Source organism: Mesocricetus auratus, unplaced genomic scaffold, assembly GCF_017639785.1.
Source record: "Mesocricetus auratus isolate SY011 unplaced genomic scaffold, BCM_Maur_2.0 Super-Scaffold_100009, whole genome shotgun sequence".
Classification (NCBI taxonomy): domain Eukaryota; kingdom Metazoa; phylum Chordata; class Mammalia; order Rodentia; family Cricetidae; genus Mesocricetus; species Mesocricetus auratus.
In genome coordinates, this window is record NW_024429193.1 from 13228944 (window position 1) to 13252187 (window position 23244).

Genomic DNA, 23244 nt, shown 5'->3' on the forward strand with positions numbered 1-23244 from the left:
TCCTCAACACAAGCTGTCATTTGTGCTTTTGATCTTAGCCATTCTGACAGATGTAAGGAATCTGAGTCATTTTGATTTGCATTTCCCTCATGGCTAAGGGAAGGTGTTGACTTTTCTGTTTAGATGTGTACCTCATTTTAAAATTGGATTGTTTGTTTGTTTGTTTGTTTGTTTAGTGTCTAGTTTCTTGAGTTCTTTATATATTTTAGAGATCAATCTTCTGTCAGATGTGGGGTTGGTGAATATCTTTTCCCATTCAGTGGGCTGCCTTTTTGTCTTGCTGACTGTGTCCTTTGCCTTACAGAAGCTTCTCAGTTTCAGAAGGTCCCATTTATTGATTGTTGACCTCAGAAATGTTTAGACCTTCCTTGTGATGCTAGAAATGTGGCAATAATGTAAAAGCTCCGTACTATTCCGTACCTTGACTTGTTTTAAATTATTCTATAGATCACTTGGAAACAGTCAACATGCAGGACTGAGACATGTGCTACTCCATCTCATTTCTGCAAAAAGACTGTGGATGTTGGAGGAACAGGCAGCAGAGTGGTCAGGGCTTCTGGATTCTCCTGCCCTCCTCTTGGGGATCAAAATCAAGAGGGTTCCTCGTCACTGCTGCTTTGGTCTCTTGCTCTCTATTTTTAGAACTCTTCTGGTCAACTTCCTCTGCCCTACTGCTGTGACCTTCCATGACACACTTCTCCTGGTGGTTATTTTGAGATCATGTTCCTTTCCCAAAGTATTACTGCAGCTAGAACCAATGCATGAGGTAGGTCAACACAAGCCCTTGCTTGACAAAGCATGTGTTACCACAGGAGGGTGAGTGAGCTGGGGTACAGAAGTCAGGCACATATTTTTAGTCATCAAAGCATTCTAGAAGGAGTGTTCAATCAATTAGATGCCACAAGACAGTTCTGTCCAGCTACAGAATCTGGACATATGATAGATATGAGGTAATGCATCCAGTACAGCTAAAGGGTTATGAGAGAGAGACAGGAAATTGATTTAGGAAGAATAACCATAAAGGAGATAATAGAATGTACTATTTTGGGTTCATTTATCATACCTTATTCTCCCTAAGTCTATAAAATACACATAATAGCAACCAGTTTCTATAGTGAAAGGAAAAGTCAGAGAGACTGAATGTGCTTTGACAGTCCAGTAGTCCTTAGAAAAGTGTTTTTGCATAGAATATTACTTAAAAATAGAATAAGAATAATAGAAATAGGACAAAGATTGAGATTCATGGATAAACCTATCTTCAATGAAGAGAAGGGAATTGCTTTTTGTGTTTGTCCTGTGTCACACAGAGTGTAAGTCAGACAGCTACACTAATTAGAAAAAAATTGACATAACCATAGCAGTGCTTACTGAGCATTTGCCATGTGCATGTAACAGGAACTATTTTGTAAGTTCTATATAAATTATCTCAGTGAATACTGGTAATCATACTATGAAATATGACCTGTGTCCTCTTTGAGAAGATTGTTGAAGTACAGAGAAGCTACAAATCTTGGTCAAGGTCAAACAAGCCTCTGCAGTTTACAACAAAGATGTTTGACGTTGTACTAAAAATAGCATAAAAGGGGACTAACAAGATGGCTCAGTGAATAGAAAGAAGGTGTTTGCTGTGAAATCCCGATAATCTGAGTTCAATCCTGGACTCATGTAATATATCAGACACACACAACAATAATAAACCTCAAAAATTAAAAATGACAGAAAAGTTATACTGGAAGAAAATGTTAAATGAAAATAAGATCTTGATTCACATAGAATGCTTTGCCTTGACTTTTATTCAATTAGTTGGTTTGAGAGCTATCCCCCAAGTCATTGGTCTTGAAAACTTTAATATTATTACTACATAATATCTCCTAAGAGACATACTAGAATTTAATAAGCTCATTGCTTGAAAGGATGTTGCAAAGTAGACAATGTTTTAAATTGTTGGTGGCATTTTATGCTAAAATGCTGTGATCTGGAAAACAGTTTCATAATATATATCAGCATTAATAAAATGATCCATATTCAGTGCTCATTCTGGAAGACACCAGAAAAGTGTTTATGTCCAAACTCATTTCCTCAGTGAAATCACTGTAAATGTACACTTTAAGGAATCCTCTGTAGCATCTAAAGTCATTTTAACAGACATAGCAGTAGAGTCACATTCTAGCAGTGGCACAAACTATTATCTGAATGAATGCTTTCCTGGTCCTAGGCAATAAACCCTTTTAGAAATAGGGTTTGGGTTGGTCAAGGGGATCTGCATGTTAGCTAACACTTGGCAAAATAAAGTACAGAACTGTAAAACAAACACAACAACAAAATAAACAATAAAAAAAATGAAAAAAATAACCTCAGTGAAAAGACATGCCCAGTTCTCAGTTTCTAATACAAAACACTGAACATGCCAAGAAGTAAGACACTGTGATCTACACTACAAAAAAGGATTAGCCAATAGGAAGAGACCTAGGAATAACAAAGATAATGACAGCAAAAGTTGACACTGAAGCAGTCATTGCCTCTAAATGCAAGTATGTAAGGAAAACTCCAAAGGTAGAGTGAATTGGGAAATGAAGACCATCAACTAGAGCCTCTATGAACGAAGAGCCGACTTTTGCAAAGTGAGGAGTTGTAGCAATCTTGGTGTTTTAACAAAATGAAGGACAAGAAATATGGATGGTGTGGGAGCATGGCTCAGCTGGTAGAACATTTGCCTAGCTTACATAAAGCCCTGGGTTCAGTCCCCAGCAATACATGAAGCAGACATGGTAGCAAATACCTGTAATTTCAGTACTTGGTAGGCAGAGGCAGGAGGGACAGGAATTCAAGGTCATCTTTAGCTACATAGTGATTTGAGGCCAGCCTGGACTACATAAGAACTTGTCTGAGAGTGAGGAGGGAGAAGGAGGAGGAGAAAGAGGGAGAGGAAGAAGAAGAGGAGAAGAAAAGAGAAGAGAGGTGATTTGGACACTAATAAACTCACAAACACTAAAGAATATTTCAAAGTAGCTAAGTTACAGGCAGGTTGTTTTCTAAGTCCTTTCCTTTCAAATAGTCATTTGTTGTTGTTATCCTACTTATTATTTAAGACAAATTTTCTGTTGTAGGTTGAATTATATTTCTTAGAAGATATACTAAAATCCTAACTTCCCCCCCTTTTTTGGAGACAGGGTTTCTCTGTGTAGCCTTGGCTGTTCTGGAACTTGCTCTGTGTCAGGGCCCTAATATGATATTTCGAGTATAGGCCTCAGCTCAATTCCTGGAGCTCCAATCTCCTATTGTCTTTTAGATGTCAACTGGTTACCTCTGGATGGCCTGGTCACAGTGGAGAATGGCTTCTAGTTTGTGTAACAATAGACCTAGGCCCCACACCCATCATGAGGGCTAGTGGGATGTGCCTGGGGTCTAATGGGATATGTCTGAAGATTGGTGCCATTGCAGAAAGTCTGAGGGCTTGTGTATGTGCATTCTAGGACCATCTCTAGGGTTAAAGGAAGTGTTTCCTAGTCAGCCCTATATACATGATAATAGATGTCTTCTGCCAGTACACCCGCATTTAGAAAGCTATTTAAGAAGATGCTTGAATAAACCGTGGTCTCCAGTATTGACCAAGAGCCCTGCTGAAATGGTAAGATGTCTCTGTCTCATTCTTAATGCCTCTGGGTAGGTAGGACTTCCCTGGTCCACACTCTCCGACTCAGGGTTGGACCCGGGGCTGTTTGACTGGTTCCAAACACAGCCCTCAAGATATCAGTCTGGAATAGATGGCTTTTGCAGCATAAAACTGATACAGGCCTGGACTCGGGCAACATGGCGCCCAACGTGAGACCTCAGACCAGAGGAGAGAAGTGATGGACACCACAGAGCTCTGTAGACCAGGCTGGCTTCAAACTCACAGAGATCCACTCACGTCTGCCTCCTGAGTCCTGGGGTTAAAGGCGTGTGCCACCACTGCTTGCAAAATCCTACCTTCTTATACTTGTAAACTGTACTCGTGGTCTCAGCGTGAAGTGTCTCCTGTCTGCCCATGTGTTTGAACACCTGATCCACTGGTGGGTCTGTTCTGTGGAATATTTTGTCATGGGCCCTAGCTAGCGGCTGTGGAGCCACAGAGGCGGGTGCAACAGGCTAGCCCTGTGACAGCTGAGTTCTCTGACTGCTAGCCCCTTCCTCACATCGAGGAGGCTGCCATGAACTCTCTGCATGCCACAGTGCCTTCCCCACCACGATGGCCTTTATGATCTGAGCCATGGGCCCAGATAAACCTTTCCCCAGCTGTCTAGCTTGTGGTTGGGTATCTGTTCAGAGCAACAAGGAAGGCAATGGAGTGTCTGCAGATGTTGCTAAGATGAGATCACACGGGTTGGGGGTAGACTCAAATTCAAAGAATGATCCACTTACAAGAGGGAAATTGGACTCACGTGCACAGGCCGGGGGCTAGGTGAAGACAGAGGGGGAGAACAGCCTGCCAATGGTCACCAGCAGCCATTAGCAACCGCAGAAGCTGTAAGAGGCAAGGATGGGTAATTTTTCAGAATCTTAGGAAGTAACATGGTCCCTCTGATACCTGGATTTCAGAACTCAAGCTTATTGAATTCTGAGTGGGGCAAAGCCGCTCCGTGTGTGTGTGTGTGTGTGTGTGTGTGTGTGTGTGTGTGTGTGTGTGTGTGTGTGTGTGTAGTGCCATAGTAACCCCTCAGAATTCACAGTAGCCTCGGCGAAATTCCAGTCACGAAAGCTGCACTGTCTGCAAACCTGCAGAAACAGTGATCAGATTCCCCCTCCTCCCAGAAAGCAAACAAGCAAAGAGCAACAATCTGAACCAAAAGCATGGGAGAGCTTCTCGCAGACAAAAGCCATTGACCAGCATCAAGCTAGCAATGGCCTGGAGTGGAAGACACATCTGAAATCCCCCCAGCTTACTTCCTGAGAAACACACTGAGAGACTGTGGGGCAGGCAAAGGGAGCCAACCTCGCCAGCCTGCCAGCCCGCCAGCCCCAGCCCACCAGCCCGCCAGCCGGGTCTTTGTGAATAAAGCCCAGCTGGGGACACGGGAAAGCAAGGTGTGGCGCTGCCCTGGAGAGCGCTGACAGTGAGTGACCAGCTGCACAGGAACAGGCTCCAGTCTGAAGAAGCCATCCTCCCGTTTGCCAGTGAGTACTGATCAGCCAGTCACCTGGGGCAGGAAGGTGTCCAAGGCTGGGAAAGGAGCCGAGGGAACAATATTCGGAACAAGGTGGCCTGGGGGATATTTTGTGTGCCCAGCAGTCAGAGAAGAATTTCATAAATTCTGGGGCATTGTGTGGGGTATTCAGAAGGGTTTCGCATTAATAGTGAGGACATATTAGGCTTGGTCTAACCTGGTCTAAATGCTACTCCACTCTTTAACGGGGCTTTTAAAAAAGACTTGAAAGGGATTAAACGATTTCTCGATAATTGTGCCACACAGCTCAATCCAGGAATAGTTTTAGAAACGTAAACAAATTTAGCATCCAACAGGTGACCTTCACTGTGTCTGATACCCGCTCATAATGATCACCGACAGGATGGAGGGGTGGCTCGGGGCTTGGGAGCACTTGCTGTTCTCTCCGAGAATCTTAGTTTTGATTCCCAGCACATGGTGTCCGAAACTGTCTGTAACTCCAGTTCCAGGGGACCTGATGTCCCTTCTGAACTCTGAGGGCACCAGGCACAGAAATGGCACTCATACACACATGTAGGCAAGTACTTGTACATACAGAATAAAAAATAATCTTTAAAAAACTGATCAGTGAGGAAGTTGGAATAAGAATGGCCCTCATAGGTTCATATAGTTGAATGCTTGGTCCACTGGTGGTGGAACTGTCTGGGAAGAACTGGGGGTGTGGCTTTGTTGGAGGAGGTGTGTCACAGAGGAGGGAGATGTCAAGAGTCCATGCCATTCCTAATTCATTCTCTGTCTTTCTGACTCAGACTTTCAGACAAGGCGTCTCAGCTGCTGCTCCAGAGCCACGCATGACTGCTTGCTGATGTGATTCCTGCCCAATGGGCACAGACTCCACTACCCTCTGGACCTATAAGCCCCAAATTAAATGATCTCTTTTATACGTTGCCTTGGTCATGGTGTCTCTTGACAGCAATGGAAAAGTAACTACAATAAACTGACATGCAAATAAGAAAATAAAATCTTAAGCAAGGAGAAAAATGAATAGAAACAGATCTGTAAGCTAGACACATGATAGAATTAGAAATAAGCATATATAAAAACATGGTGCCTATATTCTACATGTGCAACAAGGCCATGGAAATAAAGCATATTAGATAGCGATACAGGAGATATTTTAAAAGATCTGACTCAAGCTTTTATAGTTGAAGGTGGGTGTAGTGCCTCATGCCGATAATTTTAGCACTTGGGAGGCTAAGTCAGAAGGATCAAAAGTTTGAGGCTAGCCTGTGCTAAAACAAAAAAAGGGAATCTATGCTTGACACTACAATGTCTGAGAAGAAAAAATGGAATAGCAGAGATGAAAAGCAGGTTACAAACCTATCATTTAAAAGTGTTGATGAGATACCAGGAGGATGACTTATTGGGTGAATACTTGTGACAAAATCATGAGGGCCTGAGCTCTAGTCCTCAGAACTCAAGCAAATCCTAACAGTAGCCCACATCAATAACCCCAGTGTGTCTATGGCCTGTGTCTGTGACCCCAGTGTGACTATGACCTGTGTCTGTGACCCCAGTGTGTGACTATGACCTGTGTCTGTGACCCCAGTGTGTGACTATGACCTGTGTCTGTGACCCCAGTGTGACTATGGCCTGTGTCTGTGACCCCAGTGTGTCTGTGACCTGTGTCTGTGACCCCAGTGTGTCTGTGACCTGTGTCTGTGACCCCAGTGTGTCTATGACCTGTGTCTGTGACCCCAGTGTGTCTATGACCTGTGTCTGTGACCCCAGTGTGTCTATGACCTGTGTCTGTGACCCCAGTGTGTGACTATGACCTGTGTCTGTGACCCCAGTGTGACTATGGCCTGTGTCTGTGACCCCAGTGTGTCTATGGCCTGTGTCTGTGACCCCAGTGTGACTATGGCCTGTGTCTGTGACCCCAGTGTGACTATGGCCTGTGTCTGTGACCCCAGTGTGACTATGGCCTGTGTCTGTGACCCCAGTGTGACTATGACCTGTTTCTGTGACCCCAGTGTGACTATGGCCTGTGTCTGTGACCCCAGTGTGACTATGACCTGTGTCTGTGACCCCAGTGTGACTATGGCCTGTGTCTGTGACCCCAGTGTGACTATGACCTGTGTCTGTGACCCCAGTGTGTGACTATGACCTGTGTCTGTGACCCCAGTGTGTCTGTGACCCCAGTGTGACTATGACCTGTGTCTGTGACCCCAGTGTGTCTATGGCCTGTGTCTGTGACCCCAGTGTGACTATGGCCTGTGTCTGTGACCCCAGTGTGACTATGACCTGTGTCTGTGACCCCAGTGTGACTATGACCTGTGTCTGTGACCCCAGTGTGTGACTATGACCTGTGTCTGTGACCCCAGTGTGTCTGTGACCCCAGTGTGTCTATGGCCTGTGTCTGTGACCCCAGTGTGACTATGGCCTGTGTCTGTGACCCCAGTGTGACTATGGCCTGTGTCTGTGAACCCAGTGTGACTATGACCTGTGTCTGTGACCCCAGTGTGTCTGTGACCCCAGTGTGACTATGGCCTGTGTCTGTGACCCCAGTGTGTCTATGGCCTGTGTCTGTGACCCCAGTGTGACTATGGCCTGTGTCTGTGACCCCAGTGTGTCTGTGACCCCAGTGTGTGACTATGACCTGTGTCTGTGACCCCAGTGTGACTATGGCCTGTGTCTGTGACCCCAGTGTGTCTATGGCCTGTGTCTGTGACCCCAGTGTGACTATGGCCTGTGTCTGTGACCCCAGTGTGTCTGTGACCCCAGTGTGTCTATGGCAAATGGGAAGCAGAGAGAGATCTCCTGGAAGCACTGAAGTCAGCTAGCCTGGAACAATGAAAACAAAAAGAGAGACCCTGCCTCAAGGTGAAACGGAGCACAGGACCCAAGACTCTCCTTGACCTTCATGCCGTTGTGAGTTCACACGCCTGCATTCATTCACACAGACGAGCGCTCGTTGTGAGTTCACACGCCTGCATCACACAGACGAGCATCGTTGTGAGTTCACACGCCTGCATCACACAGACCAGCATCGTTGTGAGTTCACACGCCTGCATCACACAGACGAGCACCGTTGTGAGTTCACACGCCTGCATCACACAGACCAGCATCGTTGTGAGTTCACACGCCTGCATCACACAGACCAGCATCGTTGTGAGTTCACACGCCTGCATCACACAGACGAGCGCTGTTGTGAGTTCACACGCCTGCATCACACAGACCAGCATCGTTGTGAGTTCACACGCCTGCATTCACACAGACGAGCGCCGTTGTGAGTTCACACGCCTGCATCACACAGACGAGCGCCGTTGTGAGTTCACACGCCTGCATCACACAGACCAGCATCGTTGTGAGTTCACACGCCTGCATCACACAGACGAGCGCCGTTGTGAGTTCACACGCCTGCATCACACAGACCAGCATCGTTGTGAGTTCACACGCCTGCATCACACAGACGAGCATCGTTGTGAGTTCACACGCCTGCATTCATTCACACAGACCAGCATCGTTGTGAGTTCACATGCCTGCATCACACAGACCAGCATCGTTGTGAGTTCACACACCTGCATTCATTCACACAGACGAGCACTGTTGTGAGTTCACACACCTGCATTCATTCACACAGACGAGCACTGTTGTGAGTTCACACACCTGCATTCATTCACACAGACGAGCACTGTTGTGAGTTCACACGCCTGCATTCATTCACACAGACGAGCGCTGTTGTGAGTTCACACGCCTGCATCACACAGACCAGCATCGTTGTGAGTTCACACGCCTGCATCACACAGACGAGCGCTGTTGTGAGTTCACACGCCTGCATCACACAGACCAGCATCGTTGTGAGTTCACACGCCTGCATTCATTCACACAGACGAGCGCTGTTGTGAGTTCACACGCCTGCATTCACACAGACGAGCACTGTTGTGAGTTCACACGCCTGCATTCACACAGACGAGCACTGTTGTGAGTTCACACGCCTGCATTCACACAGACGAGCACTGTTGTGAGTTCACACGCCTGCATTCATTCACACAGACGAGCACTGTTGTGAGTTCACACACCTGCATTCATTCACACAGACGAGCACTGTTGTGAGTTCACACACCTGCATTCATTCACACAGACGAGCACTGTTGTGAGTTCACACACCTGCATTCATTCACACAGACGAGGACTGTTGTGAGTTCACACGCCTGCATCACACAGACGATCATCATTGTGCGTTCACACGTCTGCATTCACACAGACGAGCATGCACATGCATCATTCTCTCCCACACACAATACAGAAACACAATTTTAAATGTTGATGAGCCTGAGACAAAACAGTACAATTGTCCACAACAAAATGCATAGCCCCAGGTCAGTGAGATGGCCCAGTGGGTAAGGCAGCTGCTGCCAAGCCTGTCTAAGTTGGATCCCTGGGACCCACTTAGTGGAGGAGAGATCTGATGCTTCATGTTGTGCTGACATCCACGTGAGCACACACACACACACACACACACGCATGTATGCATTCTGATGTGTACATATACACAAAATAAATAAAAAATACAACAATAAAAACCACATAAACCAAAAGTAAAATAGGCATTGCACCATACACTTGTGAAAACTTCATGTAACTTAATACAGGTACTACTAGAGTCTGAAAATCCAATAGGGAAGTGTGAGACAAAAGAAAGAAAGAAATTAAAGATTTAATGACTGAAAAATTTTCCATATTTGATGAAACATTTAAAATCCCAAATACAAGGAACATGAAGAAGACTATGCCAAGGCATGTCACATTCAAGTTTCTTAGAGCTAGTTAGAAAGACTCTTGAAAGCCACAGAAAGCACGATGTAAGGTAAGAAACTGATCTGCAGGCAGCAGCCTCTGGGACAATGAATGGAGTTATCAAAGAAACACCAGATGGGAGTAGGTCAGCAAAACCCTTAAACAGTGAAGAAAAAACAAAACGAAGCAACACCAGCTCTGCCAATCTGGAATCCAATATTCAGGAAAGCTGCTTCTCAAAAACAAGGGAGAAACGTGCAAATGAGTGTTTGGAATGACTAATGGGAACCGACAAAGGACAGTAGTTTAATTAACAGTATTGTGCTCATTAATTTCCTGGCTTTCATGTGACCTGACATGCTACCCTTGGAGGAAGCAGGGGAGGGTCTCACGACCGACGGTACTGTACTATTTTGTAAGTCTGAAACTCCGTAGAATGAAAAAATTAAAGGTTTCAAAAATTAAAATTAAACAAAGCCTTTGCAGATGCCTAAGTACTGAAAGAGTCCATCGCCAGCATACCTGGACAAACATTAAATGAAGAAGAGATTTATGAAGAAGCAAAAGTAATATTCAAACTAAAGCGAGATCTAAAAGACTGAAGGGTACCACAGACAGCACATTTGTAGGTAAATATAAAGGTTTATTTTAGATACCTGTCCAAAAGCTGACAGTTTAAGGCTAAGATATTAATAATGTGTAATAAAAGCTTGGCCGGGACAGACAGGGAGGTGTGCAGGGGCTTGTACTGTTTACAAAATGTGCAGTATCATCTGATGGTGCATAAATACAAACTTATCCTATAAATTCTAAGTCACTGAAATAAAACATTGACCTCAAAAAAATCCAACCCAACAGATCAAGAAAAAGTGGAAGGAAAGAGAAAAGAAGAAAAAAAAAAGGAAAACCTGTAGAATGACGTATGGAGCCAAACTGTACCTAGGACCACATTCAGTGTTAAGTCTGAGCAATTCAATTAAAAAGTAAAAGTTGCGACTTGGACTAAAAAACCAAATCCCAATAACAAAACAAAACAAAACAACAACAACAAAAAACCCTCATTTACGTATAGAGATACAGAAAAGTGGAAAATAAAAGAGCATAAAAATATAAAGTAAACAAAAATTGTCATCAGAGGTAAAGAATGTGTCTAGATTCCTGAAGTAAATTTCCAGAGGAAAAGAACCCCAAATGTGTGCTTGTATGTATACATGTAGATGCGTGTGTGCCCCATATACACATAAGTGGAGAGATGGTTTCTTTTTCTAGGGGATTAGCTCACATATGTTTGGAGGCTGGGGAGGGAGGTCCATGATCTATGAATGGCCGACTGGAGACCCAGTAGAGCTGATGGCCAAATACCTCAGCTCAAGTCTGAAGGCTGGTGAAATAAAACAACAAAAGACAAAAAAAAAAAAAAAACCAAAAACATGCCCTACTTCAAAGCCACTCAGGCAGGAAGGGATTTTTTTCCTTTTGCTTTTTGGATTTAATTCTCATTTTATAATTGATATATTGATACCAAGATGCATGGTATGTATGTATGTATGTATGTATCTGAGGCAGGGTCTCATGTAGTCCAGGATAGCCTCCGACAAGTTTGTAGCAGAGGATAACTGGCTTTCTTGCCTCCACTTTCAGAGAGTTGGGATTGCAGGCATATACAACCATGCGTGGCTCATGGATTTACTTTAAACAGACAGAGCTTTGCTGTTGTTACCCAGGTTGGCCATGGATCCCACTAAAAGAATCCTCTTGCTTCAGCCCATGAGTATCAAGGACTAGCAAGATGCAAAGCTCTATTTCTTCTGTTTTAGGCTATTAAGGATCACTACATCTTTTGGTTATACCAGCTATGATAATGAAGTGACTCTTTGTGGTGGCTAGTTTTAGGAGTCAGCCTGATTATACCACAGGTGCCAGATATGGTATCATTATACTCATGATAAAATGAAAATTAAATTCAAGAGCATTGTCATTGACAAAACAAAACCAAAACAACAACAAAAAAACTTAGTTTATGTGGTGTTATGACTTTGAGACAGTCTGGTCTACAGAGCAATCTCCAGAACAGTCAGAACTACATAGAGAAACTGTGCCTCAAAACAAAAGTTGAGGGACCCAGTTAAGGCAGGAGTAGAGGGATATTTGCCACATTGAGCAGTAAACACAGAATGGGACAGAGATCATGGGCAGAGCATTTTCTGAGCGCGCACTAAGTCACAGCACCACATAAACTGAGTGTGGTGGTGTACACTTCTAACCACAGCACTCTGGACATGGAGGCAGGAGAATCAGAAGGTCATCATTACCCTTGACTACATCTCAAGTTCAAAGCTGTCTGGGCTACACGACACCATGTCTCAAAAACACAAAAACCCAATAGAAATAACAGGGACTCGCATCAGTGAGCTCAACTTCCAAGACATTTTAAAAAAGAAGAAGGTTAGACAGAACAGAGGAAAGAAAGCAAGCCAGATGCCAGATCAAGAAAAATGAAGGAACACTCCCAAATGCCGTCAAATCACGTGGAATCGTGGAATAAACACTCCTAAATGCCGTCAAATCACGTGGAATCGTGGAAAGAAACCTCTTACTCCAAAGGTTGTCCCTTGCTGTCCACTTCTATTGAGAAAAGGCTTCTAATTACTTCAGTAGAAACTCAGGCTTCTATCACATACCATTTCAGGTAAAGCCAAGAGTATAACTCACAAGGCCATCATTAGCTATGGTCAGGGCACCAGAAGATAGAACTCCCCCCCCAAAATGCTGTAAACATGAAGAAGTTGGGTTAATTAGCAAGGAAAGTGGAAGGACCACTGGTAAAATAAATAAATCAATCAATCAATTAATCAATCAATCCTTCCCCTTGTGAACAGAAGGTCTTAGAAACCCTCATCTCATTTGATACCATGTCCTAAACAGTCAACTAAAGCTAATCAGAGGAAACTTGCAGCTTCAACAGCAGCACACCAAGTGTGACAGAGAAGCCCCCATCCCCGAGCCCCAAGCCCAAGCCTTTGAACATGTGGTCTCATTCAGGCATAAGCTGCTTGTACATTCTGTATGTTCATAGATTCCTTACTAACTGTGCTTACTGACACCCAGTACAAGCTCCCCCCTCTCTGCTGCGCCTTCGTCAAGGACGGAGCCCACATCTTAGTCATCACTGCACCCTCAAGTCCCAGCGTGGCACAAACATTTCATAAAGCTCCTTTAACATGCAAGAGGGGACCCTCTGGAAATAGTAACGTTCACAGATCACGCGCATGGAAGAACCTGGAGATTTACCCACAATCAAGACAAGATCTCGGACCCAAACTGAAACCGGGGGACAGGCAGGCTCACTACCTGTTTTCTGAGATTAGATGTTTAAAGCCTTTATTTTAGACATACTTGATTCCAGCCTTCTGTGAGGCTTGGGCGGGTCTGGCTTTTATCTGACTCTATCTGCCCATCCTTTTCCCACAGTGCTCTGGAGGAAAGCAGCCTGCGGGTGACTCACCACTCAGCACACTTCTTAGTTCCTTAGAGCTGACACCACATCGCGTTCCAACGGGGAGGCATTTACTGAGGATCAAGACCTGGATGTCCCCGGCCTGCGGAAGTAGGTCACATTATAAGGCCTCCAGCATGGTCCTAAATTAAGTGCGCTTAGTCCCAGAGGGTTAGTGACTAATAACTGGAGACAGGATTGTAAGTGGAGACTGTCTCCATTCTCGTTCCATGCCCCTGCAGAGGTCTTCCCTGGGCCTTTGCCCACCTCCTTATTTCTCTCTTATCTCCCCGGCTCCAGTTTCCAAGGTCACAGGCATTGAAGCCGCGTTGATAGGACGGCCACCCTGCGAAAGTTAGTCCTTTCTGGCAAGGACTTCTCTAGTCAGAACAAGAGAGCTATGACCTAGAAAACATACAAAGCCCGGGGAAAAGACACAAACGGAACTGGTAACAAGAAATGACAAGAAGTCTCTGGGAGTGTGGCCATCGGTTGCTGCCCTCAGCTTATCCGCCTTACATGGTCCCCACACTCCTTTCTCAGGCTGCAGGCTGACTTTCTCTCCCTCGCTGACCAGGCCTCTTCCTCCCCAAAGACTGTGTGGGAGCTTCAGGATGGATATTGGATCTTAGGCTGACACTAGCTAATGGACAGGGCAGGCCTCAGTTTCCAGAGAACAAAGAGCAACCCTCAACACAGTTTCATTTCACCATTTTCGTAATCCTTGTATCCTCCGGCCCCAGCACAGCAAAACCACCTTGTAAATGTTCTTTTAAAGGGCCAGGAAGGAACCTTTGAGAATGTAAGGGTTCATACGTAACACCCACAGAAAAGCCTATAGACTTAACTGAAAATAAGATTTCAGGTTCAAGCTGAGCGCAAAGAACAGACTGGTGTTCTGAGAGACTTGATGGTTAACCAGAGGCTTACCATAGCCACAGGTACCTGCTGTCTCTCTCTCTCTCTCTCTCTCTCTCTCTCTCTCTCTCTCTCTCTCTCTCTCTCTCTCTCTCTCTCTCTCTCTCTCTCCCCAGGAGACTTGATGGTTAACCAGAAGGCTTACCACAGCCACAGGTACCTGCTGGCTCTCTCTCTCTCTCTCTCTCTCTCTCTCTCTCTCTCTCTCTCCATATATATGTGTATGTGTGTGTACATATCTCACACATCCATACCTGTATCACACACCCTCACACACACGCATACACCCACGCTCCAACACACCCTTCAATGTCTCTGTCCAGTGCCCTCTTAGCACAACCACCTAACTGTCTTCTCGAAGCAGACTGCCAGATTATACCATAGTGCTCTACAGTAGCCTTGAGCTGCCAAGGCACCTACACTTTATCCCTTAAACACAAAATCCCCAAATCGTGCTTCTTTCATTATTTCTAATAATCACTCCAACCTCTGGGGCTTGTCCTTGGTCCCTGGCAAACAGGTTACATGGATCTAAATCATGCTCCATGGTGCCTGGCAGAGACACAAGGCCACAGGCAGGCTTAGTATCACGACACTGGTGGTGCTGGTGGTAACACCTTGATGTTAACCATCTCATGATCTCGCTCACTCCAATTCACATCTCCCTTTAGATGCTGAAGAGCCACCTCTGGCCCAAAGACTAGCATTATGGATCTGAAAGTGTTAGGAGGGCTTGATGGTAAAGACACAGTGCCAGCCACAATCTCTAAAGTACAAGGGTTGGGGATGGAGCTCAGTTGGTTGAGTGTTTGTCTGACATGCACAAAGCCGTGGGTTCCATCCCCAGCCCCTGCATAAAATCCAGGTGGTAGCCCAGGCTTATACTCCCAGGATTTAGGAGGTGGTTGCAGGGGAACAGGTCGAGGCCAGCCTTGGCTACACAGTAAGGCCAGTCTTTGCTCCATAGTGAATGCAAGGCCTTTCTGGTCTACATGAGACCCTGCCTCAAGAAAAAGCAAATAAATACAAATTTAAAATAAAAAGAGAAACACTTCAAAGAAACTCAAAGAATTAGCATAGTGTCACAGGGATATGGAAAGGACATAGGCCCGAGTTAGAGTCCCCAAGGGTCACATTGTAACCATCTGATTAACATCTCTGAGACTCTATTTTTTTTCTTTTTTAAGATTTATGGGTGTGGTTGTTTGGCCTGCATGCATGTCTGTGACCCATATGCTTGCCTGGTGACCACTCTTTAGCCCTCTGAAACTTGGTTTCTTAAGCTTAGAAAGATGTCAGAAAGGTTCATCCCAGGGGATGCTTCGAAATTTTTAAAAATTTATCAGTAGTATATGTATGTGTATGTAATGTATGTGAATATGTGTGTGATCTATGTGTATATGTGTATATGATATATGTGTGCATGTATGTGATGGATGTATGTGTGTAATGTATGTGGGGTGTGTGTGTGTGTGTGTGTAAAATGCAGATGTGGATTTCTGTGTGTAGATCTGAGGGAAACTTTAGGAATTAGTTCCCTCCTTCCACTGAGGGTTCCTCCAGAGGTCAAACTCTGGTCCTCGGGCTTTGGGACCGAGTGTTTTCACCCACTGAGCTGTCTTGCCACCTGAGAGGATTTCTTGAGCATTTGGTGAGGCGACCTTTAGGCATTTGGCCTGTGGTTAGACGCCCAATAAATGTCACTTTTCTTCCCTCCTCAGAAAGAGGGGGCTTTAGTCATCCGAAGCTCCAACAGCAGGCGGGTCAGTCCCTGTAACCCAGGCCCGCTGAGAGCTCACACCCTACCCCGCTGCCAGGATTTTCCCTCCAGACGTTTGCTAATCTTCCATGAAACGCTCGTGGTCTCTGCAGGCATCGGCTTCAAACAGAACATGTGTGGGAGGAAGGCTATGCCAGCCTCTTCTCATTTGCTGAAGTATACACACAAACAAGCACTTTCACTTTTGAAGGGGGCTTCAGAAGCAAACCTCGTCTGTCTGCACTCCCGCAGCAACGTGGTCACACTGTTCCTCAAGTGTGGCCCCATGGCCATGGTGCTGCTTTCATCTGTCTCTGTGTATGCATTATGTATTGTGCATGTGCGTATGTAAGTGTATGAACGGGTGTATTGAGTGCATGCGTGTTTGTATGTACATGTGAGTTTATGTGTGGGTGTATGAGTTTGTGAGTGGGGACAATCATGTCATAGCATCATCTTCCCAGGGGTCAGAGGACAATGCTCAGGTCTTATCCTATACCTTGTTGAGCCAAAGTCTCTGGTCCCTGGCTGTTTCTGCTATACTTTGGACACCAGGCTAGCTAGCCATCAAGCCTCAGATCAATTTTCCTTTCTCTGCCTCCCATCTCAAGATAGGAGTGTTGGGATTACAGATATGGACCACCTCATCCGGCTCTCTGTGTGGGCTCCCAGGATTGAACACAGGGTTTTCAGCTTGCACAGCAAATGCTTTAAACCACCAGCCATCTCCTCAGCCCGGTGTCCCCATCGTCTCCTCAGCCCGGTGTCCCCATCGTCTCCTCAGCCCGGTGTCCCCATCGTCTCCTCAGCCCGGTGTCCCCATCATCTCCTCAGCCCGGTGTCCCCATCGTCTCCTCAGCCCGGTGTCCCCATCGTCTCCTCAGCCCGGTGTCCCCATCGTCTCCTCAGCCCGGTGTCCCCATCGTCTCCTCAGCCCGGTGTCCCCATCGTCTCCTCAGCCCGGTGTTCCTTTGGGGGACATACGCATCTCCCTGGGCTTTGAGAGCCACTGTGGCACAGATAACATATTATTCTCTGCTCAGGATAAAGCCATTCTTATGTTTCAAGTTTATTAGATGGAACCGAACTGTTCATCCTTGGTATGAAGCATCCTAGTATTGTGTTATACTTTGTAATTCTTCAGATATCCCAGAGCCTTGGAAATTCCAAGCGTTGAACACATACATTTTCTTTGTCCTTTAAGAATCCGTGGTATTAGAACAGTTTTTTGTTTATTTGTTTGTTTTGTTTTTCAAGCTGAAACCCAACCAAAGAGATAGCTCGTACTAGCTCCCAAGTCGCTTTCAGCTTCCCATAACCTAAGGCCCCACCACCCACCAGATCCAGGGCAGCTTAGGAAAGCACACAGGGGGTGTGCCTGCCTGGTACCTGGAGAGTCCTGTGGCTAGTAACCCTTGCAAAGGCGGCTCAGTGCTGTGGCTAGTAACCGTTGCAAGGCGGCCACAGGTCGTGGGTGGGTGGTGGCAGCTCTGATTGCCTTCGGCAACAAATCAGTGGTGATGACTAAGTTACAGCAGCAATATCTCTCAATCTTTGAGAGCTTGTCTGCTCTCACGCCTCCTTTCTGTCTGTCTCTCCCTCCCCTCTCCCTCTTTAGAGGAAATGGGAGCAAACCCTGGCAGGACCCTATAGAGAAGAATTTTTATTAACTCACTAATTGCCGGATTCTCATCCCATAGAAACTGGGGGTCCACAATTACTGAGGACACATTTAGAAAAACAAAACAAACAAATAAACAAAAACTGAAGTGATAGAGTCAGTTACAAAGGAGACTTCCAGAAACCACCAGCTCATTTTTTGTGTTTTAAGGTGGGTTCCACAGAGGCACACACATCTTGCTGTCCCTGAAAGCCATGCCGCTCTGTTCTCCTAAGAGTTTTGTCCTCCGTGGGTAACTAGGTACACACTTCTAGTGAAGCCTCCTTGTCTCCTCCTTTAAGAAAACACACCACAGGGCTACTTATGAAGTTAGGCTGAATGCACGTATTCTGGGGCAGAAGGCGGCCTCCATAGAAGGTTCCAACTGTCCCCATTTGCTGAGGCCAAGTAGCAGCCAGGTCTGATCCCCCCAGACACAGCACTTTATTGTTCGTTTGTTTTATCTAACTGATCCTTGGAGGTACTTTTCCAGTCTCTTTAACTAGCCCAACCCTTTTATTTTATTGCGGAGGAAACAGAGACAAATCTTACAGTGCTTACCTCCATGGAAGGCCACAGACAAAATGGCAATGTTGTGGTAGGCAAGGCCATTTGAGTGCTGTATTGGATGGTCTCTGGGTCCCAGTGCAGGTCAGAATACTAGGCTAGATGTGTTTTTGTAATCGAATTGTCAGTATATCATACACATGCATATGTAGCTTTAGTTCACCTACTCTATAGACTAGAAAATACTTTGTAGAATAAGGCTAGCTCATTTATGCTAATTATCATAAAAGTTAGGATCATGATAGTGCTTAGCAATAGGGGTACTTGTAATTTATTAGTCACTTTCTTTGTGCCAAGCATCAGGCTGAGCATTAACACACATTCTTATGTCTTCCTTCACACAATCAGCCCAATGTCAGAACCCTCCCTAATACTTAATCCCCGTGACCTGTAGGAAGCTGGCTCAAAGGAAAAACTTCAATCTGTCTGTAGGCTCTGTCTGTGTGCTCATCAACTGTGCCCAAATCAAATCCTTTCTGAATTCCTAATGCTGTGTGTGTGTTTTTTTTAAAACGGGTAATTAAGAGGAAGGTATTTCCAGAAATAAAACACAGGAGGTGGAGGCTGAATTTTTGATTCCCTCGATCTGGAGCTAGCCAATTTGATAGTGACTTATAATTACTATATTTCAAATTGCTCAATCATCTCCAGAAGATAGATTGCAGGGTGGGGTGGGAGGTGCCTTTCATTTCTTTCCAGTGAAATGTTTCCGTGTTAGCACAAGACGAGAAGTTCTTTAAGGTAAGGGATTCAGATACAAATGCCGGGCTTCCTGTGGCCCTGCGCCAGGTGGAGGAAATAAACATCCTTGGTTCCCATTGGATACGGGTGCCCTAAGAAAAGTGTTTCCTGTCATGCTGCCAAGACAGTGCCAGCTGCTCACAGCACTGATTCAAGGGAGAGCAAAGAGGAAGGCTGAGTGGAATTTGGGGAGAGATAAAAAAAAATAAGAAAATGCCAGTTTTTCCATTTTTCTGATAGGTCATAAACTTCTACAACTAAGAGTCAAGTGGCAGCTCTGATGTGTGTGTGTGTGTGTGTATGCCTGCCTGTGGACTCCAGAGGTCAATATTAGGCATCTTCCTCAGTCTCTCTCTGCCTCCTCATTGTTATTATTATTATATGTTATATCGACTCAGTATTATTGTGTAGTCCTGGTTGACCTGGAACTTGCCCTGTAGACTAGGCTGGCCCTAGACTCAAAGAGATCTGCTTGCCTTTGCATCCCAAGAGCAAGGATCTGAAAGGCTGACTCTTGCTGAACCTGAAACCCAATGAGCTCTAGGGATCAGCCTACACCACCTCCTCAGTGCTGAGATTACCGTGTCCAGCCTGTATGTTTTGACTGCCTCTATGTATGCACACGTGTGTGTGCCCGGTGCTAGCAGAGGTCAGAAGGAGGGTGTCAGATCTTTTGAAACTGGAATCATGGATGATTGCTATGGAATGATCCTTCTGTGCACTGAGAAGATGTGCTGCTCTCCTTGTTAAGAAAAAACTGATCGACTGATAGCTAGGCAGGATTTTGGGGGCAGAGAGCATACTGGGTAGAAGAGCCAAGTCTGAGGAGTCGCAAGCCAGATGTGGAAGAAGCAGAATGAGAAGGTCATAGACGAGGTAAACGAGCCTTGGGCAGCACATAGGTGAAGAGAAATGGGTTAGCTTGAGTTACAAGAGCAGGCTGGGGACAAGACTAAGCTATCGGTCAAACATTTATCATGAATAAGTGTCTATGTGGTTATTTGGGAACTAGCTGGCGGGATAGGAAGGTCCGCCTACAGATGATTGCAAGTCGCCATGTGGGGGCTAAGGAACTGATTTCCTGGCTGCTGCAGGAATAACAAGTTCTCTTAACTGTTGAGCCATTGCTCCAGACCCCCACACCCAGCGTTTTTCACATGTTCTGGCGATCCGAGTTCAGGTCCTCGTGCTTGGGTGGCAAGAACTTTAGTTTCTGGGCCATATCCTCACTTCTGGCCACTTTGGCAATGAAATGGGCAGTGGTACTCTTCCTAGACACTTCACAGGTAGTTGGGAGCTCCAGAGCTCCAGAGAGAAGTCCCTTGAGGTCTGCAGCCTGAATATCACAACCAGCAACTGCGAGGTGTCTTCTCTGGGTTTCCTAGAATCAGTCAAAAGGATGTTTTAAACTTTTAGCTAACCGTCAATGTTTTAAAGCAATGAAGACTTCACAAATACATCTGATCTCCGGTATCTCTTTTATAGGAGAAAATGGGCCTAGGTTTTCATTTATCCATCCCCAAAGGCCCTCATCACTACGGACATTCATCAGCCAGTATCATCCTCAGTCATGGCATTCTGTGACCTACAGGTCCTGCAGCAGCTTGAATATGTGTGTCCCCTGGACTGGGGTCATACCATTATCAAGACAGAAAGCAAGGCAGACCCCCACAACTCTTTGGCAGGATTCAGGCAAAATCCTGATGCTGTGACAACCAAGGCAGGTACCACCTGATCTCTGAGCGGTGTGCTAAGGTGACCCTGTGACTCAGCCACACTGCTCTTATACCTGGTCAGGGCTCTGGTGCCTTTGTCCCAAACACACTTCCCGATAGCAGACCCTTCCACACTAGCAAGTTCAGCCCTAACTCAACATGCCTGCTTCTTCTCAGACCTGAGCATCCTTCAGGGGAAGTTCGGTGTTGAAAGCCCTGGTTTGCATGTCACTGGTGCCTAGCACTGTGCCAGGACATTTTGTGAATTAAATAAACCTGGCATTCAGAAAATGAAGAATTAGTATACACGTATGTTTTTACTCACCCTCTCTCTCTCTCTCTCTCTCTCTGTGTGTGTGTGTGTGTGTGTGTGTGTGTGTGTGTGTGTATAGGGAGTTTGAAAACAGTTAAAAGCAAACTGATGAACCAGCAAGTAAATGGTACTGAAATGTTTACTCAGTAATAGACATAGTTCATTACAACCAGGCTAGGCCTTCCTCCACGGGTAGGGGCTGCTTAGTCAATGTGGTTTGCAAGGTGTGCGCCCTTAAATGTCTTCCTTACCATCTTACTGTAGTACCTAAAATCCCCTGTAACTTACTTACTTCTATTGAGACTTGTCTGTTAAAAGAAAACTCCTCCTCCCAACCCCTTGACATCCTCAAAGCCGACAGAGATCGGTTAGCTTATTAACTGTTGTTCTATCTTGTGTATCTTCCTAGACCGTCTGGCTATGTAGTGATAGAATTATAGGGAACGTTCCAGGAGAAGGGGCACTGAATGAGCTAACGAACCAGGAGCAGGCACTATATAGGCCCCTGGGTAAATGAAAGAGCGCTTTGAACCCAGGCGCCCTGGGGCAGCATGCTAAGTGGCTAGTCACTGGGCTTCTGGAGTTCTGTTTCTTCGTTCAGGTATGGAATGGTATAGCAAGACCATGAGCCTCAGGCCAGCAGTGGTTAAAGGAGAGACTGAACTTGAAAATGGTGTGAGGTACAGTGAACACTAGTGACCCAGCCGTTCTTAGGAGGGGGCATCCGGAGGCTGACCCTGAAAGGATGGCTGGGCTTTTACTCTTCCTGGCCCCCTTTGGGGATGTGCGGTGGAATCAAGAAAAAAGGCGTTGGTGGTGCACGGCTTTAATCCCAGCACTTATGAGGCAGAGGCAGGTGGATCTCTGTGAGTTCGAGGCCAGCCTGGTCTACAGAGTGAGTTCCAGGACAGCCAGGACTAAACAGGGAAACTCTGTGGGGGGAGGGGGAGGGGGAATGGGAGAGTGGGGGGTGGAGGGCGGGCGCAGAAAGAGAGTGAGAGACAGAGAGAAAGAAAGGAGGAAGGAAGGAAAGGAAGGAAGGAAGGAAGGAAGGAAGGAAGGAAGGAAGGAAGGAAGGAAGGAAGGAAGGAAGGAAGGAAGGAAGGAAGAAAGGAAAGTTCTGGGGGACTGAGAAGCAGAATGAGCTACAGCTTGTATCCCTTTTGGAATATAAAAGAATCCAGGCCCTCCTGGACGTCACAGGACCACCCCCAGACAACCCTAGTTTCCCCCCCGGATTCTTCCTTTCTTAGCAAAGGCCACCTTCCTACACACAGAGTCCCCAGGCCCGGGTTCCTGGGCGTACCCTCGGAGTCTGGCACGGAGCGGCCACTTGCTGCCCCGCCGGGAGAACTAGTCGACAGCGGGGTGGACGGGAAAAGTGACATAATCCTTGCAGCGCCCTGTGCCACCAGCCTCTCCCACAGCCACAGCGCAGGCCTGGTTTCTGCTCTCCCGCGCTGCGGCCGGGGATTGAGGTGCTGCGGACTCCCGGCTCCCGCCAGCCTTGGGGTCCCTCGCGACACGGGGACCCGGGCGTGGGCGGCCAGGGTGCACTTTTCAGGAACGCCGCGGCGGTAGCGCGGTCGCCGGGCACGCTCCCAGGACCGCCGCCCCCTCGGAGCCGATGACGGAGTCTCGAAAGACTTTCACCAAATATGGGCCGAGGCTGGAAACGTCCTGCGCCGCGCGTCGCCGGAAACCTCGAGTCGCGGCCACCGCGGGAGTACGGATCGCAGGCCAGCGGCCCGCAGGGGGCGGCGGCGGCCAGGGCCCCGTCCCGGTGGCCCAGGCCCGGTGCCCTCGTGCCCTCCCGACCCGCGTGTCTGTCACTCAGTCCCCTCCGCCGCCGCCACCGTAACCCCAGCCACCCCTGCCCGAGACCGCGCCACGTTGTGGGGGTGGGGGGCTGAAGAGGGGACGCAAGACTGTTGGGTGCCACCTTAAAGCTTCCTACAGACACTGTCAGTGTGGCTTTAAAAAGTGAGGTTGTGAACAACCCCCTGTCTGATTATGGACACAATCACACGCATGACGGTGGGGAAAGGGGTGGGGAGCATTAGTGTGAGGGGAGAGACCGAGAAACACAGAGAAGGGGGGGGAGGGAGGAGAGAGGACACAGAGGGAGGAA

The 23244-nt window shown here is 46.6% G+C and overlaps 1 long non-coding RNA gene across 3 annotated transcripts in view; it reads right to left on the minus strand.

The window, feature by feature from the left end:
- The window catches only part of LOC121142301, a 51811-nt gene that overhangs the window by 27664 nt on the left and 903 nt on the right, over nucleotides 1-23244 (minus strand). Inside the window, exon 1 of one of the 3 annotated variants that reach the window (XR_005879283.1) lies at nucleotides 13450-13785. The exons of 1 other annotated variant lie outside the window; for it this stretch is intronic. This is a non-coding gene — a long non-coding RNA (uncharacterized LOC121142301). Of the gene's footprint in view, nucleotides 1-13449; nucleotides 13786-17760; nucleotides 20467-23244 lie in introns of those variants that run through there. One more of the 3 variants, XR_005879281.1, reaches the window with a different exon arrangement.